Source organism: Antechinus flavipes, chromosome 2 (assembly GCF_016432865.1).
Source record: "Antechinus flavipes isolate AdamAnt ecotype Samford, QLD, Australia chromosome 2, AdamAnt_v2, whole genome shotgun sequence".
Taxonomy (NCBI): Eukaryota; Metazoa; Chordata; class Mammalia; order Dasyuromorphia; family Dasyuridae; genus Antechinus; species Antechinus flavipes.
Window position 1 is genome coordinate 344823968 of NC_067399.1, and position 19555 is coordinate 344843522.

Sequence of the window (19555 nt, forward strand, 5' to 3'; positions counted from 1 at the left end):
CTTCTCAGCAGTTCATGGAACTTATACAAAAAATGACCATATATTAGGACACAAAGATTTCAAAATCAAATGCAGAAAGGCAGAAATAGCAAATGCATTTTTTTTCAGATCATGATGGAATAAAAATTACATTTAATAAAGGGCCAGGGAAAAATAGACCAAAAAGAAATTGGAAACTAAGTAATCTCATCCTAAAGAATGAATGGGTGAAACAGCAAATCATAGACACAATCAATAATTTCATCCAAGTGAATATTAATAATGAGACAACATACCAAAATTGGTGAGATGCAGCCAAAGTGGTAATAAGGGCAAATTTTATATCTCTAGAGCCTTTCTTGCATATAAAATACAGGAAAAAAATCAATAAATTGGGCTTGCAACTAAAAAAGCTAGAAAAAACCAACAAATTAAAAACCTCCAATCAAATACCAAATTTGAAATTCTAAAAATAAAAGTAGAGATCAATCAAATTGAAACTAAAAGAAAAAACATTGAATTAATAAATAAATCTAAGAGTTGGTTTCATGAAAAAAAACAACAAAATAGATAAAACTTTAATTAATTTGATAAGAAAAAGGAAAGAGGAAAATCAAATTATTAGTCTAAAAATGAAAATGGAGGTGGATAGTAATCCACGAATGAAGAGGAAACTAGAGCAATTATCAGGAGTTACTTTGCACAACTTTCTGCCAACAAATTTGACAACCTAAGTGAAATGGAGGAATACTTACAAAAATATAAATTGCCCAGATTAACAGAAGAGGAAATAAATTACTTAAATAGTTCCATTTTAGAAAGAAAAAAATAGAACAAGCTATTAGTCAACTCACTAAGCAAGTCCCCATGACCAGATGGATTTACATGTGACTTCTACCAAACATTTAAACAACAATTAACTCCAATGTTATATAATACATTTGAATAAATAGGGATTGAAGGAGTCCAACCAAATTCCTTTTATGACACAGACATGGTACTGAAACCTAAACCCTAGGATGAAAACAGAGAAAGAAAATTATAGGCCAATATCCCTAATGAATATTGATGCAAAAATGTTAAATATAATATTAGCAAAGATATTACAAATAATCATCCCCAGGATAATACACTACAACCAAGTAGGAATACCAGGAATGTAGGGCTGATTCAATATTAGGAAAACTATTAGAATAATACGCTATATCAATAACCAAATTAACAAAAACCATATGATTATCTCTATGCAGAAAAAGCATTTAATAAAATACAACATTCATTCCTATTAAAAACACTAGAGAATATAGAAATAAATGGACTTTTCCTTAAAATAGTATCTATTTAAAACCATCAGCAAGCATTATATGTAATGGGGATAAACTAGAACCATTCCCAATAAAATCAGGAGTGAAACAATGTTGCCCACTATCACCATTACTATTCAATACTGTGTTAGAAATGCTAGCTTTGGCAATAAGAGATGAAAAAGAGATTAAAGGAATTAGAATAGGTAATGAGGAAACCAAATTATCACTCTTTGAAAATGATATGATGGTATATTTAGAGAACCCCAGACATTCTACTAAAAAGCTATGGGAAATAATCCACAACTTCAGCAAAGTTGCAGGATACAAAATAAATCCACATAAATTCTCAGCATTTTTATACATCACTAACAAAATCCAATAACAAGAGATACAAAGAGAAATTTCATTTAAAATAACTGTTGATAACATAAAATATTTGGGCATTTATCTGCCAAGAGAAAGTCAGGAACTCTATAAGCAAAACTACAAAACACTTTTCACACAAATAAAGTCAGATCTAAGTGGATAGGTCAAGCAAATATAATAAAGATGACAATATTCCCTAAACTAATCTATTTATTTAGTGCTATACAATCAAACTCCTAAGAAACCATTTTACTGAATTAGAAAAAATAACAACAAAATTCATCTGGAACAATAAAATGTCAAGAATTTCAAAGGAACTAATGAAGGGAAAAGCAAATGAAGGTGGCCTAGCTGTACCAGATCTAAAACTATATTATAAAGCAGCGGTCATCAAAACCATTTGGTACTGGCTAAGAAATAGAGAAGTTGATCAATGGAATAGGTTAGGCTCACAGAACAAAATAGCCAATGACTATAACAATCTAATGTTTGATAAACGAAATCAAAAGAACCCCACCTTTTGGGATAAGAATTCACTATTTGATAAAAACTGCTGGGAAAATTGGAAACTAGTATGGCAGAAAGTAGGCATAAACTTAAACCTAACACCATATACCAAGATAAGGTTGAAATGGTTTCATGATTTAGACATAAAGAATGATACTATAAACAAATTAGAAGAACATAGGATAATTTGGCTCTCAGATTTGTGGAGGAGGAAAGAATTTGTGACCAAAGAAGAACTAGAGATCATTATTGATCATAAAATAGATAATTTTGATTACATTAAGTTAAAAAGTTTTTGTACAAAAAAAATTAATGCAGACAAAATTAGAAGGGAAGCAATAAACAGCGAAAACATTTTTACATCCAAAGGATCTGATAAAGACCTAATTTCTAAACTATATAGAAGATTGACTGAAATTTATAATAATTCAAGCCATTCTTCAATTGATAGTCAAAGGACATGAACAGACAATTTTCAGATGAAGAAATTGAAACTCTTTGTAGCTACATGAAAAAGTGCTCTAAATTGCTATTAATCTGAGAAATGCAAATTAAGACAACTCTGAGGACTGATGAGATTTACATGAACTGATGCTAAGTGAAATGAGCAGAACCAGGAGATCATTATATACCTCAACAACGATACTATATGAGGATGTATTCTGATAGAAGTGGATTTCTTCGACAAAGAGAAGATCTAACTTAGTTTCAATTGATCAAAGATGGACAGAAGCAGCTACATCCAAAGAAAGGACACTGGGAAATGAATAAAAACTGCTTGCATTTTTGTTTTTCTTTCCAGGTTATTTATACCTTCTGAATCCAATTCTCCCTGTGCAACAAGAGAACTGTTCAGTTCTGCACACATATATTGTATCTAGGATATACTATAACCTATTTAACATGTATAGGACTGCTTGCCATCTGGAGGAGGGGGTAGAGGGAGGGAAGGGAAAAATTGGAACAGAAGAGGGTGCAAGGGATAATATTGTAAAAAATTATCCTGGCATGGGTTCTGTCAATAAAAAGTTATTTAAAAAAAAAAGACAACTCTGAGATACCACTATACACCTGTCAGATTGGCTAAGATGACAGGGAAATATCATGATGAATGTTGGTGGGAAAACTGCAACACTGATACATTGCTGGTGAACAGATCCATCCATTCTGGACAGCAATTTGGAACTATATTCAAAAAGTTATCAAACTGTTCATACTCTTTGATTCAGCAGTGTTTCTACTGGGATTATATTTCAAAAAGACCTTAAAAGAAGGATAGGGACTCACATGTCAAAAATGTTTATGGCAGCTCTTTTTGTATTGGCAAATTGGAAACTGAGTGGATGTCCATCAATTGAAGAATGGCTGAATAAATCATGCTATATGCATGCTATGGAATACTATTGTTCTATAAGAAATGACCAGCAAGATGATTTTAGAGAGGCTTGGAGATACCTACATGAACTGATGCAAAGAGAAATGAGCAGAACCAGGAGCTCATTAAACACAGCCACAACAATACTATATGATGATCAATTCTGATGGATGTGATTCTCTTTAACATTGAAATGCTTCAGACTAGTTCCACTTGTGTAGTGATGAAGAGAATCATCTACACCCGAGAGAGAACTATGGGAACAGAGTATGGAACACAGAATAGCATTCTTATTTTCTCTGTTATTATTTGTGTGCATTGTGTTTTCTTTCTTAGTTTGTCTTTTTCTTCCTTTTTATTTAATTTTTCTTGCACAACAAGATAATTGTATAAATATGTATACATATATTGGATCTAGCATGTATTTCAGCATATTTGGAATGTATTGGACTGCCTGTCAGGTGGGGGAAGGGATGGGTGGAAGAAGGGGAAAATTTGCATCAGGGGGTTATGCAGAGGTCAGTGTTGGAAAAATTACCCATGCATATGTTTTATGAATAAAAAGCTTTAATTAAAAAAGAAGTTATCTTTCCATGTAGGGATATATACATATACATACAATATATGTATATATATATATACATATAAAATATACACTTTAATCCTTAAAAACATTTTTTTAATGTTCTTATGCTTTTCTTGAGTTCTGAATTTGGAAATCAAATTTTCTATTCAGTTTTGGTCTTTTCATCAAAAATGACTGGAAATCACCTATTTCATTAGTTTTGCTGGGTAGTTAATTTTAAGTTGTAGTCCAAGTTCCTTTGACTTCCAGAATATCATAGTCTAGGCCCTTCTAACCTTTAAAGTGGAAGCTTCTAATTTCTGGGAAATCCTGATTGTGGCTCCTCAATATTTGAATTGTTTCTTTCTGGCTGCTTGCAGTATTTTCTCCTTGATATGACAATTCTCAATTTAGCTATAATATTTTTTGAAGTTTTCATTTTGGAGTCTCTTTCAGGAGGTGATCCAATGGATTCTTTCAATGACTATTTTATCTTCTGGTTCCAGGACATCAGAACAGTTTTCCTTGATGAAATCATCATTGGAAGATATTATCCAGCCTCTTTTTTTTTTTTTTTTTCATAGTGCCTTTCAAGTAGTCCAATAATTCTTAGATTGTCTCTTCTGAATCTATTTTCCAGGTCAGTTATTTTTTTTTTCAGTGATGTATTTTACATTTTCTTGTATTTTTTTCATTTTTGTATTTTTTTTTGAATGATTCATGTTGTCTCATTTAGTCATTCATTTCCATTTGTTCAATTCTAATTGTTAGTGAATTATTTTCTTCACTTAACTTTTTAATCTCATTTTGCATTTGGCTAATTGTATTTTTAAAGGAGTTGTTTTGTTTGTTGTATTTTTTTCCATTTCACCAATTCTAGATTTCAAGATATTGTTTTCTTTTTTCATTTCACCAAATCTTTTTAAGAAGTTTTTTTCTTCAGTATATATGTTTTCCATTTCACTAAATGCATTTTTAAAGAGTTATTTTAACTGAAGACAGTTAATATCTGTGTTTCTTTTTCCATGCTCTTCCACAAATTCTCATTTGTTTTTCCATTTTTTCTTCTGTCTTTTAAGATTCTTTTTGATCTCTTCCAAGAGAATCTTTTGAGCTGGAGACCAGTTCATATCCTCCTTTGAGGCACTGGAGATGTTTTGTCTTTGGTGCCCTCTTCTGGGATTATATTCTATTTTTCTTCTCAATAGTAACTCTATGGCCAGAGCTCTTTTTGATTTTTTTGCTAATTTTTAACAATAGAGGTCTAGTCCTAGGGCACAGAAGAAATTGTCCTGAACTTCCTCTAAAGGATGATAGAGACTTGACACTATCTGACTGGGGGAATGATGCAAATTTTCCTACTGTGCTGGGTGGGCCCAGACAAGTCCCTCCTGTTGTACTGGGATTCATGGGCTTAATATTTGTCTTCTGTAGTTGAGTTGAACTTCTCATAGCTCATTTGCTAACCCACTGGCCTTCTGAACCAGGACAGAATAGCCAGTGCTGCTGTATTTTGGCTAAAAAGCCTCTCACTAGGTTCCTCACACTGGATCAATCCGCCAAGCAAATCTATGCATTCCAGTTTTTCTCTTAAGTGACAAGGGTTGAGTTAGTGCCTTCTTTTGATACCAGAAACATGGTGAGCCTACATGGCAACTAGAATGGACTTAGCTAGGCAAAAAGGAAGCCTCTGATTCTTCTACTTTATTTCTTTGCTTGGTTGTAGATGTAGCCAGGGTTTCTGGGTTGCACAGTTTATAAAGTCAGCCTTGAGGAGCCTTTTGCCACATTCTATTTGTCTAGCATGAATGCTGCTTTATCCCCTGTCATGTGGGTAGGAATAGCCTCCTTTGATTGATTGCATGCATTTATAAAACTGTTGTCTCTTCTTCCACCAATTTTTTCAGCAGCACTCTCTTCAGCAACACCAATCTGCCTTGCCCAGTAGGATGCTCTGAATTAAACTGGTGAGAAAGGATGGATTTGCCTTCCTTTGTTCACTTTCTTTTATCCAGATTTTGAGAAATGGGTCTGAATGTATTTGTTTCTATTTTGTGTATTTTTCATCAGTTTCAAGTGCCCAAGAGTGATCCCAAAAGACATGAAAACTTGGAATCATGGTAACCTTTGATCTAAGAGTGAAGTTGGGTGATGGAACCAGTGTGCCAGGCATGTAAACTCTGAGAAGTCAGGGTCTCCTGGAGCCCAAAGGAAGTTTTCAGATTTGAAAATGAAATCAGGCTCTATGGGAATTAAACTAAGCTATAAATGTAATCTTCTTCTCCTCCACAGAGGGGAGATGCAAAGCTGGAAAGGGATTTCTTCTGCCCACATCACATATTGGCAGGAGTATGTTTGTGTATATTTGATTATACCTTGATAGGCAAATATTCCTTTGTGAAAGATTTCATGTTAAACGGGTAACCAAATCATGATCCTGAAATGAAATAGGGGTGAGGAGAATGTTGGTGTTTCAGAAGTTCTTGGATTCCTTAATCATTGACATCTGGATCTCAAGAGGAGTCTCTAGTTACCTCTTTACTGATCTTTGGGAACAAATCACTATTAGTATAAGAACAGGCTAAATTCCAGCCTGGCCTTCCAGATGACATATATCTTTTTTTTCTTTTTTTTAATTGTCTTTTTATTTTCAAATATATTTATGGATGATTTTTAACATTCACCCTTACAAAATCTTGTGTTCTAAATTTTTTCTTCCCTTCCTCTTACCCTCTCCTCTAGACAGCAAGTGATCCAATATATGTTAAACATGTGCAATTCTTCTATATGTATTTCCATACACATCATGCTGCACAAGAAAAATCAGATGAAAAGGGGGAAAAATTGGGAAAGAAAACAAAATGCAAGCAAACAACAAAAATAGTAAAAATACTATGTTGCAGTCCACATTCATTTCCCATTGCCCTCTCTCTTGGTGCAGATGGTTTTCTTCATCACAAAACTGTTGGAACCGGCCTCAATCATCCCATTGTTGATGAGAGCCATATTCATCAGAATTGATCATCATATAATCTTGCTGTTGCCATGGACAATGATCTCTTGGTTCTGCTCATTTTGCTTAGCATCAGTTCATGTAACTCTCTCCAGGCCTCTCTGAAATCATCCTGCTAATCATTTCTTATAAAACAATTAATGGGCATTCACTCAGTTTCCAGTTTCTTGCCACTTCAAAAAGGGCTGCCACAAACCTTCTCATTCTGCTTAATGATCTCTTTAGGATACAAGCCTAGTACAAACACTTCTGGATCAAAAGTTATGCAGTTTTATAGCCCTTTGGCATAAAGGCAACTCTTGGTTGAATTAGTTCACAATTCCACCAACAGTATATTAGTGCCTGAGTTTTCACATATTCCCTTCAACATTCATCATTATTCTTTCCTGTCATCTTAGCCAATCTGAGAGGTATATAGTGGTACCTCAGAGTTATCTTAATTTGTATTTCTCTGATCAATAATAATTTAGAGCACCTTTTCATATGACTAGAGATGGTTTTAATTTTATCATCTGAAAATTGTCTGTTTATATCCTTTGACCATTTATCAGTGGAGAATGGCTTGATTTCTTATAAACTAAAGTTAATTCTCTCTATATTTTAGAAATGAGGCCTAAATCAGAATCCTTGAATGTAGAAATGTTTTCCCAGTTTATTGCTTCCCTTCTAATCTTGTCTGCATTAGTTTTGTTTATGCAAAACCTTTTTAATTTAATATAATCAAAATTATTTTGTGATCAGTAATGATCACTAGTTCTTCTTTGGTCACAAATTTCTTCCTCTTCCACATATCTCAGAGGTAAATTCTCCTATGTTCTTCTAATTTGGTTATGATATTCTTCTTTTTTTTATTCTTTTAAAAAAAATTTTTTAATAGCTTTTTATTTACAAGTTATATGCATGGGTAATTTTACAGCATTGACAATTGCCAACCTTTTGTTCCAATTTTCCCTCTCCTGCCCTCCACCTCCTCCCCTAGATGGCAGGATGACCAATACATGCTAAATATATTAAAGTATAAATTAAGTACAAAATAAGTATACATCTCCAAACTGTTATTTTGCTGTACAAAAAGAATCAGACTCTAAAATATAACAATTAGCCTGTGAAGGAAATCAAAAAATGCAGGTGGGCAAAAATATAGGGATTGAGAATTCAATGTAATGGTTCTTAGTCATTTCCCAGATTTCTTTCGCTGGGTGTAGCTGGTTCAGTTCATTACTGCTCCATTAGACCTGATTTGGTTCCTTTCATTGTTGAAGAGGGCCAGGTCCATCAGAATTGATCATCATATAGTATTGTTGTTGAAGTATATAATGATCTCCTGGTCCTACTCATTTCACGCAGCATCAGTTTGTGTAAGTCTCTCCAGGCCTATCTGAAATCATCCTGTTGATCATTTCTTACCGAACAATAATATTCCATGATATTCATGTACCACAATTTATTCAGCCATTCTCCAATTGATGGGCATCTACTCAGTTTCCAGTTTCTGGCCACTACAAAAAGGACTGCCACAAACATTCTTGCACATACAGGTCCCTTTCCCTTCTTTATGATCTCTTTGGGATATAAGTTCAGTAGTAACACTGCTGGATCAAAGGGTGTACACAGTTTGATAACTTTTTGAGCATAGTTCCAAATTGCTCTCCAGAATGGTTGGATGTATTCACAATTCCACCAACCATGTATCAGTGTCCCTGTTTTCCCATATCCCCTCCAATATTCCACATTATCTTTCCCTGTCATTCTAGCCAATCTGATGGGTATGTAGTGGTATCTCAGAGTTGTCTTAATTTGCATTTCTCTGATTAATAATGACTTGGAGCATCTTTTCATATGGCTAGAAATAGTTTCAATTTCTTCTTCTGAGAATTGTCTGTTCATATCCTTTGACCATTTATGATATCTTTCTTTACATTTAGATCATGAACCCATTTTGACCTTATCTTGTTAAGTGTTAAGTGTGGATCAATGCCTAGTTTCTTTCATACTGGTTTCCAATTTTCCCAGCAGTTTTTGTCGAATATATCCCAAAAGCTGGGATCTTTGGATTTGTCAAACACTAGATTACTATAGTCATTGGTTATTTTGCCTTGTGAACCTAACCTATTCAACTGATTAACTATGCTATTTCTTAGCCAGTACCAAATGGCTTTGATGATCACTGCTTTATAATATATTTTTAGGTCCAGTACAGCTAGGCCACCTTCATTTACATTTTTTTCATTAAATTCCCTTGAAACTCTTGAACTTTTGTTCTTCCAGATTAATTTTGTTATTATTTTTTTCTAGCTCTGTGAAGTAATTTCTTGGAAGTTTGTCATGGCACTGAATAAATACATTAATTTAGGTAGTATTGTCATTTTTTATTGTATTAGCTCAACCTATCCATGAATATTTGACTTTTTCCACTTGATTAGATTTCACTTTAGTTGTGTGCAAAGTCATTTTGTAATTATGTTCATATAGTTCCTGGCTTTGTCTTGGCAGGTAAACTCACAAATATTTTAAATCATCTACAATTATTTTAAATGGAACTTCTCTTTTTATCTGTTGCTGCTGGACTTTGTTGGTAATATATAAAATGCTGATGATTTATTTGCATTTATTTTATATCCTGCAACTTTTCCAAAGTTGTGAATTTTTTCTAGTATTTTTAAAGTTGATTTTCAAGAATTCTTTACGTATACTATCATCTGCAAAGAGTGATAATTTGGTTTCCTCCTTACCTATTCTAATTCCTTTAATATCCTTTTCTTCTCTTATTGCCAATTCAGTTCTATTCAATTGTATTCAATACAATACTGAATAGTAATGGTGACAGTGGGCAACCTTGTTCCACACCTGATCTTACTGGGAATGATTTTAGTTTATCCCCATTACATCTGATGCTTGCTGGTGGCTTTAAATAGATGCTATTGATCATCTTAAAGAAAAATTCCATTTATTCCTGTACTCTCTGGTGTTTTTTAATAGGAATGAGTACTGGATTTTGTCAAATGCTTTTTCTGCCAGATGACAGACATCTTGAGGAAGACAGTGAAGAAGCAAAGTGAAATTAAATGTCACTTACAGTTCTAACTGCTTGTTTTTTTGGTGCATTTAAGTCTCAGTCTCTTAAAACAACTTAACAATATTGGAAATTACTGTATCCTGTTTTATTCTTAATAAATACTTGTAAATCTGTTGAGATTTACTATCTTTGGTGAAACCCTAGACATAGGATTTTAAGTGGCTTTTTTTTTCTACTCCAGGGCTCCAGGATGGAGAGTTAAAGGTTCAAAGTGTACCAGAAAAAGAACCTGGCCCTAAAGGTATCAGAAAATCTAATAGTAAACTCAATTGCTATACAAAGTTCTAAAGCTAAAAGAAGCTTCCTTAATGAATGGGGTAAACAGTATAATTTCTTGACACTCTATAAAAAAGGTTATTAAGAAAAGTTTTGGAGGCAGAGTCAAGATGGTGGAGAGGACACATATGTCTTTCTGAGCTCTCCTTTACCCTCAAACTATTTTTTACAAAACTCAGCTTCAGAATTAGTGCTTAACTGTCAAAACCCAAGATTATTGGGAGTACAACACATTACTAAAAGAAGATAATCTCAAAATTCGCCAGAAAAGGTCTGTTTGTGCTCGCACCTGGGATGGAATGAGGCTAGGCCAAATGCAGACTCAGGCAGATAGGCAGTGAGAGCATGGAAAAGAGCTCATCCTGAGCAGACCAGAGTGGGGTGGGGGTGGTCTTTGCCAGCAGAAATTCTGTGGAGAGAACTCTACCACAGCATCAGCTAATCTGCCCTGGTAACAAGCCAGCAAATCAGCAGAGAAGCTATAAACATAGAGGGTGAAGACTATAACCCCAAAAGGCTAGAGTTTCTCGGGATGGGGCCACACATCAGCACAGGGAAGGACTCAGCATGATCCATTGTCTTCTGCTACTGCTTCTTTGCTACTTCCTGTTGTCTGTAAAGGCACCCTGAAAATACCTCACTACCCCATAAGCAGACTGCAGCATGTTTTTTTTTGTTTGTTTGTTTTTGTTTTTTCTGCTAAAATGAGTAAAAAGGCAAAGTGGGCTCTAACTATAGATAGTTTTTATACTGAAAGAGAGCAGATTTCAAACCCTGAAGAGAGTAAAAACAGTTTGTCTCTAGATCCAAAGGTAGATATAATCTGATCCCCACCATATAAGGCTCTCATATAAGAAATTTAAAAGGCTCTTAAAAGAGAGCTAGAAGAAAAATGGGGAAAAGGAAAAGAAATCTTTTCAAGAAGGTCTGGATAAGACATGTAACTCATTAAAAGATAAGAATGGAAAAAGAAAACAACTCCCTGAAAAACAGAATTAGTGACTTGGAAAAAGAAAATAACTCCCTAAAAAATTAAAATTGGTGAAATGGAAAAAAAATTCCATAGAACAAAACAACTCATTTAAAAACGCAATTGGAAAATTACAAAGAGAAAATTTAAAAATAAATAAAGAAAATAATTCATTAAAAATAAGAATTGAACAAATGAAAATGAATGTCTCAAGGAGACACCAAGAATCAGTTAAGCAAAACCAAAAAAAATGGAAAAATAGAAAAAAATGTTAAATACCTACTTGGGAAAACAACAGACCTGGAAAATGAATCTAGGAGACATAACCTAAGGATTATTGGACTCCCTGAAATACATGATGAAAAAAAGAGCCTAGACACTATTTTTCAGGAAATCATCAAAGACAATTTTCCAGATATTGCAGAAACAGAAGGTGAAAGAAATATTGAAAGAATTCTTCAATCACCTACTGAAAGAGATCCCAAAATTAAAATTCCAAGAAATATTTTGGCTAAATTCTAGAACTATAAGACAAAAACAAGCAGCCAGAAAAAACAATTCACATACCAAGGAGCCACAATAAGGATTACTCAGTATCTAGCAGCGTCCACATTAAAGGAATGAAAGGCCTGGAATCTGGTATTCTGAAAGGCTAAAGAACTTGGTATGCAGCCAAGAATAACTTACCCAGCCAAACTGAACATTTTCTTCCAGGGAAGATAGACATTTCATGAAATAGGTGAATTCATTTATATCTGATTAAAAAAAACAGAGTTAAACAAAAAGTTTGACCTCCAAATATGGGACTCAAAAGAAGCATAAAAAGGTAAAAAGAAGTCTTGAGAACTATATTTTTGTTATGTATATACATAAAGAATACATGTATAATTTGGTTTTACTATTGTAAAAAAAAGGATCTAGAGCTGGAAAGGAAATTGTACCAGAAAAAGGAAAAGTGGAGGTACTACATATTATGAAGAGGCAAAGGAAACCTATTATATCTGAGGGAAAGAAGGGATGAGGATGAACATAGTTTGAATATTACGCTCATCAGAATTGGCTCAAAGAGAAAATATTAGACATATTTGGTATTCGGTTTACAGAGAAACTTTTCCCACCTCATTAAAAAGTGGGAAGGGGAAAAGGAAAAAGGGAAGGAATAGACTAAATAGAAGGGAATATAGAAATTTTAAAGGAAAAGTTTAAGAAAAAGGGAGGGACTCTAAGGGGGTAGGGAAGCAATCCTAAAGGCTATGTGAGGCAAATGGTGCTCATAACTTTAATACTGGGGAGTAAATAAAGGGAAAAGGAAAGAGACTGGCATAATCTGGAGTTAACAAGATGGCAGGAAATACAGAATTAGTCATTTTAACCACAAATGTGAATGGAGTAAACTTCCCCATAAAGCAGAGACAGATAACAGACTGGATTAAAAGCCAGAATTCTATAATATGTTGTTTACAGGAAACACACTTGAGGTAGGGCGATACATACAGAGTAAAGGTAAATGGCTGGAGCAGAATCTACTATGCTTCAACTGAAGTCAAAAAAGCAGGGGTAGCCATCCTGTTCTCAGATCAAACAAAAGCAAAAATTGATCTCATAAAAAGAGATAAGGAAGGACACTATATCTTACTAAAGGGTAGCATAGATAATGAAGCAATATCAATACTCAACATATATGCACCAAGTGGTATAGCATCTAAATCCTAAAGGAGAAGTTAAGAGAGCTGCAAGAAGAAATAATCAACAAAATAGTGGGAGATTCCAACCTTGCATTCTCAGAACTAGATAAATCAAGCCACAAAATAAATAAGAAAGAAGTTAAAGACATAAATAGAACACTAGAAAAGTTAGGTATGATGGATCTTTGGAGAAAACTAAATGGAGACAGAAAGGAGTACACTTTCTTTTCAGCAGTTCATGGAACCTATACAAAAACTGACCACATATTAGGACATAAAGACCTCAAATTCAAATGTAGAAAGGCAGAAATAGCAAATGCATCCTTTTCACATCATGATGCAATAAAAAGTACTTTCAATAAAAAGCCATGGAAAACAGACCAAAAAGTAACTGGAAATTAAATAATCTCATCCTAAAGAACAAATGGGTTAAACAGTGAATCATAGATACAATTAATAATTTCAACCGAGAGAATGACAGTAATGAGACGACATACCAAAATGTGTGGGATGCAGCCAAAGCAGTAAGAAGGGGAAATTTTATAACTCTAGAGGCCTACTTGCATAAAATAAAGAAAGAGAAAATCAATGAATTTTAGGCTTGCAACTAAAAAAGATTGGAAAAGAGCAAATTAAAAAAAACCTATCAAACACTAAATTTGAAATTCTAAAAACAAAAGGAGAGATTAATAAAATTGAAAGTAAAAAAGCTATTGAATTAATAAATAAAATTAAGAGTTGGTTCTATGAAAAAACTAACAAAATAGATAAACTCTTGGTAAATTTGATTAGAAAAAGGAAAGAAGAAAATCAAATTGCTAGTCTTAAAAATGAAAAGGGAGAACTTTCCACTAATGAAGAGGAAATTAGAGCAATAATTAGGAGTCACTTTGCCCAACTTTCTACCAACAAGTTCTATTGAGAAATCCACTTAAATGAAAGTGGATTGAGTGAATATAATAAAGATGACAATACTCCCTAAACTAATTTATTTATTTAGTGGTATACCAATCATACTCCCAAGAAATTATTTTAGTGACCAAGAAAAAATAACAACAAAATTCCTCTGGAAGAACAAAGTTCAAGAATTTCAAGGGAACTAATGAAAAAAAAATCAAATGAAGGTGGTCTAAAACTATATTATAAAGTAGCGGTCACCAAAACCATTTAGTATTGGCTAAGAAATAGGCTAGTTGATCAGTGGAATAGGTTAGGTTCACAGGTCAAAATAGTCAATAACTATAGTAATCTAGTATTTGACAAACCCAAAGACTCCAACTTTTGGGATAAGAATTTACTATTTGACAAAAACTGTTGGAAAAATTGGAAATTAGTATGGCAGAAAATAGACATTGACCTACCAAGATAAGATCAAAATGGGTTCATGATCTAGGCATAAAGAATGAGATTATAAATAAATAAGAAGAACATAGGATAGTTTACCTCTCAGACCTGTGGAGGAGAAAGGAATTTGTGACCAAAGAAGAACTAGAAGAACTAGCATAGCTCCTTGCATAAGAATGATCGAATTGAATGCAACAATGATTCGCAATCCTGAATTCAAAGCAGTTAATGCAAATTTCTAGAGACATATTTCTAAAGCATTAAGGGTTTTTTCTCATTTTTATATTGTTACATCTAGCATTGTCTTTGCTATGCTTTGGTGTAACTTATAGACGCAAGTAACTAATTGACACTTTTGCCTTTGTTTCTTGGCCTTTTCACGACTTTAGCTACCTATATTGATTCTATCCTTTTGGAGTAAAATTGAAACTCCTTCCACACAGCATTATATTTATGGTTAATCAAGGGTTTTTCAAAAAGACTCTTTTCTCGAGGAATTATTGCAGATTTCCCCTTTCTGAACTTTGATTCCAATTCTTGCATTTTCCTATCTAAGTGCCATTCTATTGAATTTAGTCTTTTTTTCAGTGTTTCTTGTGATCAGGTTTTTGTTCCAAAAATTCAAATGCCAGGAAACTTCTTGTGTGATTTTCAAAAAAAAGAGAATGGGAGTCATTAAAATTGAATCATTACTTCCTGCTATATCATGAGGGCCATGGAATTAAAAAGCCAATTTAATGCAAGAGTTGATGCACACCATAGGTTTTGGAGCATACGTAAGCATTTCTCCGTGCATAAGAATGATCGAATTACATGCAAGAATGTTTGGAAAACCAGAACACAAAGCAGTTGATTCCAAATTTCTAGACACATATCTGAAGCCTCAAGTGATTTTCCCATTTATATGTTCTTACATCTATCATTGTCTTTGCTATCCTTTGGTTTAATTTGGTAGACAGAGGACCTGATTGACTCTTTTCCCTTTGTTCCTTGGCCTTTTAACGATTTTAGTTATCTATGTTGATTCTATCCTAGTTGAGTAAAATTACAATTAAGGGTACATCAAGGCTTTTTCCCAAGGACTCTTTTCTCAAGGAATTATTGTAGTTTTCCCCTTCCTAAACATTGATTCCAATTCTTGCATTTTCCTATCTAATTGCCATTCTATTGAATTTAGTCTTTTTTTTCAGTGTTTCTTGCGATCAGGTTTTTGTTTCAAAAATTAAATGCCAGGAAACTTCGTGTTGGATTTTTTTAAAAAAAGGGAATGGGACTCATTAAATTTTAATCATTACTTCCTGCTATATCCTGAGGGCCATGGAATGAATAAGACAATTTTTCCAAAATTTTGATTCATCTCATTGAGATTTTGGAGCATGAGAAAGCATAGCTCCTTGCAAAAGAATGATCCAATTGAATGCAACAATGATTCGGAATCCTGAATTCAAAGCAGTTAATGCAAATTTCTATTCACATATATCTAAAGCAATAAGGGTTTTTTTCATTTTTATATTCTTACATCTATCATTGTCTTTGCTATGCTATGGTGTAATTTGTAGACGCAAGTAACTAATTGACTCTTTTGCCTTTCTTTCTTGGCCTTTTAACGACTTTAGATACCTATGTTGATTCTATCCTTTTAGAGTAAAATTGAGCCTCCTTCCACACAGCATTATATTTATGGTTAATCAAGGTTTTTCAAAAAGACTCTTTTCTCGTGGAATAATTGCAGATTTCCCCTTTCTGAACTTTGATTCCAATTCTTGCATTTTCCTATCTAAGAGCCTTTCTATTGAATTTAGTCTTTTTTTCAGTGTTTCTTGTGATCAGGTTTTTGTTCCAAAAATTCAAATGCCAGGAAACTTCGTGTTGGATTTTTGAAAAAAAGGGAATGGGACTCATTAAATTTTAATCATTACTTCTTGCTATATCCTGAGGGCCATGGAATGAATAAGACAATTTTTCCAAAATTTTGATTCATCTCATTGAGATTTTGGAGCATGAGAAAGCATAGCTCCTTGCAAAAGAATGATCGAATTGAATGCAACAATGATGCGCAATCCTGAATTCAAAGTAGTTAATGCAAATTTCTAGACACATATATCTAAAGCATTAAGGGTTTTTTCTCACTTTTATATTCTTACATCTATCATTGTCTTTGCTATGCTTTGGTGTAACTTGTAGACGCAAGTAACTAATTGACTCTTTTGCCTTTCTTTCTTGGCCTTTTAACGACTTTAGATACCTATGTTGATTCTATCCTTTTGGAGTAAAATTGAACCTCCTTCCACACAGCATTATATTTATGCTACATGAAGAGTTTTTCAAAAAGACTCTTTTCTCGAGGAATTATTGCAGATTTCCCCTTTCTGAACTTTGATTCCAATTCTTGCATTTTCCTATCTAAGTGCCATTCTATTGAATTTAGTCTTTTTTTTCAGTGTTTCTTGTGATCAGGTTTTTGTTTCAAAAATTCAAATGCCAGGAAACTACTAGTGTGATTTTCCAAAAAAAGATAATGGGAGTCATTAAAATTTAATCATTACTTCCTGCTATTTCATGAGGGCCATGGAATTAAAAAGCCAATTTAATGCAAGAGTTGATGCACACCATAGGTTTTGGAGCATACGTAAGCATTTCTCCGAGCATAAGAATGATCGAATTAAATGCAAGAATGTTTGGAAAACCAGAACACAAAGCAGTTGATTCCAAATTTCTAGACACATATCTGAAGCCTCAAGTGATTTTCCCATTTACATGTTCTTACATCTATCATTGTCTTTGCTATCCTTTGGTTTAATTTGGTAGACAGAGGACCTGATTGACTCTTTTCCCTTTGTTCCTTGGCCTTTTAACGATTTTAGTTATCTATGTTGATTCTATCCTAGTTGAGTAAAATTACAATTAAGGGTACATCAAGGCTTTTTCCCAAGGACTCTTTTCTCAAGGAATTATTGTAGTTTTCCCCTTCCTAAACATTGATTCCAATTCTTGCATTTTCCTATCTAATTGACATTCTATTGAATTTAGTCTTTTTTTTCAGTGTTTCTTGCGATCAGGTTTTTGTTTCAAAAATTAAATGCCAGGAAACTTCTTGTTGGATTTTTTTTAAAAAAGGGAATGGGACTCATTAAATTTTAATCATTACTTCCTGCTATATCCTGAGGGCCATGGAATGAATAAGACAATTTATCCAAAATTTTGATTCATCTCATTGAGATTTTGGAGCATGAGAAAGCATAGCTCCTTACAAAAGAATGATCGAATTGAATGCAACAATGATTCGCAATCCTGAATTCAAAGCAGTTAATGCAAATTTCTAGACACATATATCTAAAGAATTAAGGGTTTTTTCTCACTTTTATATTCTTACATCTATCATTGTCTTTGCTATGCTTTGGTGTAACCTGTAGACGCAAGTAACTAATTGACTCTTTTGCCTTTCTTTCTTGGCCTTTTAACGACTTTAGATACCTATGTTGATTCTATCCTTTTGGAGTAAAATTGAACCTCCTTCCACACGGCATTATATGTTTAATGCTACATGAAGCGTTTTTCAAAAAGAGTCTTTTCTCGGGGAAATATGGCAGATTTCCCCTTTCTGAACTTTGATTCCAATAATTGAATTTTCCTAATTGCCACTCTATTGAATTTAGTCTTTTTTTTCAGTGTTTCTTACAATCAGGTTTTTGTTTCAAAAATTCAAATGCCAGGAAACTACTAGTGTGACTTTCCAAAAAAAGATAATGGGAGTCATTAAAATTTAATCATTACTTCCTGCTATTTCATGAGGGCCATGGAATTAAAAAGCCAATTTAATGCAAGAGTTGATGCACACCATAGGTTTTGGAGCATACGTAAGCATTTCTCCTTGCATAAGAATGATCGAATTGAATGCAACAATGATTCGCAATCCTGAATTCAAAGCAGTTAATGCAAATTTCTAGACACATATATCTAAAGCATTAAGGGTTTTTTCTCACTTTTATATTCTTACATCTATCATTGTCTTTGCTATGCTTTGGTGTAACTTGTAGACGCAAGTAACTAATTGACTCTTTTGCCTTTCTTTCTTGGCCTTTTAACGATTTTAGTTATCCATGTTGATTCTATCCTAGTTGAGTAAAATTACAATTAAGGGTACATCAAGGCTTTTTCCCAAGGACTCTTTTCTCAAGGAATTATTGTAGTTTTCCCCTTCCTAAACATTGATTCCAATTCTTGCATTTTCCTATCTAAGAGCCTTTCTATTGAATTTAGTCTTTTTTTCAGTGTTTCTTGCGATCAGGTTTTTGTTCCAAAAATTCAAATGCCAGGAAACTTCTTTTGTGATTTTCAAAAAAAAAGAGAATGGGAGTCATTAAAATTGAATCATTACTTCCTGCTATATTATGAGGGCCATGGAATTAAAAAGCCAATTTAATGCAAGAGTTGATGCACACCATAGGTTTTGGAGCATACGTAAGCATTTCTCCGTGCATAAGAATGAGCGAATTAAATTCAAGAATGTTTGGAAAACCAGAACACAAAGCAGTTGATTCTAAATTTCTAGACACATATATCTAAAGCATTAAGGGTTTTTTCTCACTTTTATATTCTTACATCTATCATTGTCTTTGCTATGCTTTGGTGTAACTTGTAGACGCAAGTAACTAATTGACTCTTTTGCCTTTCTTTCTTGGCCTTTTAACGACTTTAGATACCTATGTTGATTCTATCCTTTTGGAGTAAAATTGAACCTCCTTCCACACAGCATTATATTTATGGTTAATCAAGGGTTTTTCAAAAAGACTCTTTTCTCGAGGAATTATTGCAGATTTCCCCTTTCTGAACTTTGATTCCAATTCTTGCATTTTCCTATCTAAGAGCCTTTCTATTGAATTTAGTCTTTTTTTCAGTGTTTCTTGTGATCAGGTTTTTGTTCCAAAAATTCAAATGCCAGGAAACTTCTTGTTGGATTTTTTGAAAAAAAGGAAATGGGACTCATTAAATTTTAATCATTACTTCCTGCTATATTATGAGGGCCATGGAATTAAAAAGCCAATTTAATGCAAGAGTTGATGCACACCATAGGTTTTGGAGCATACGTAAG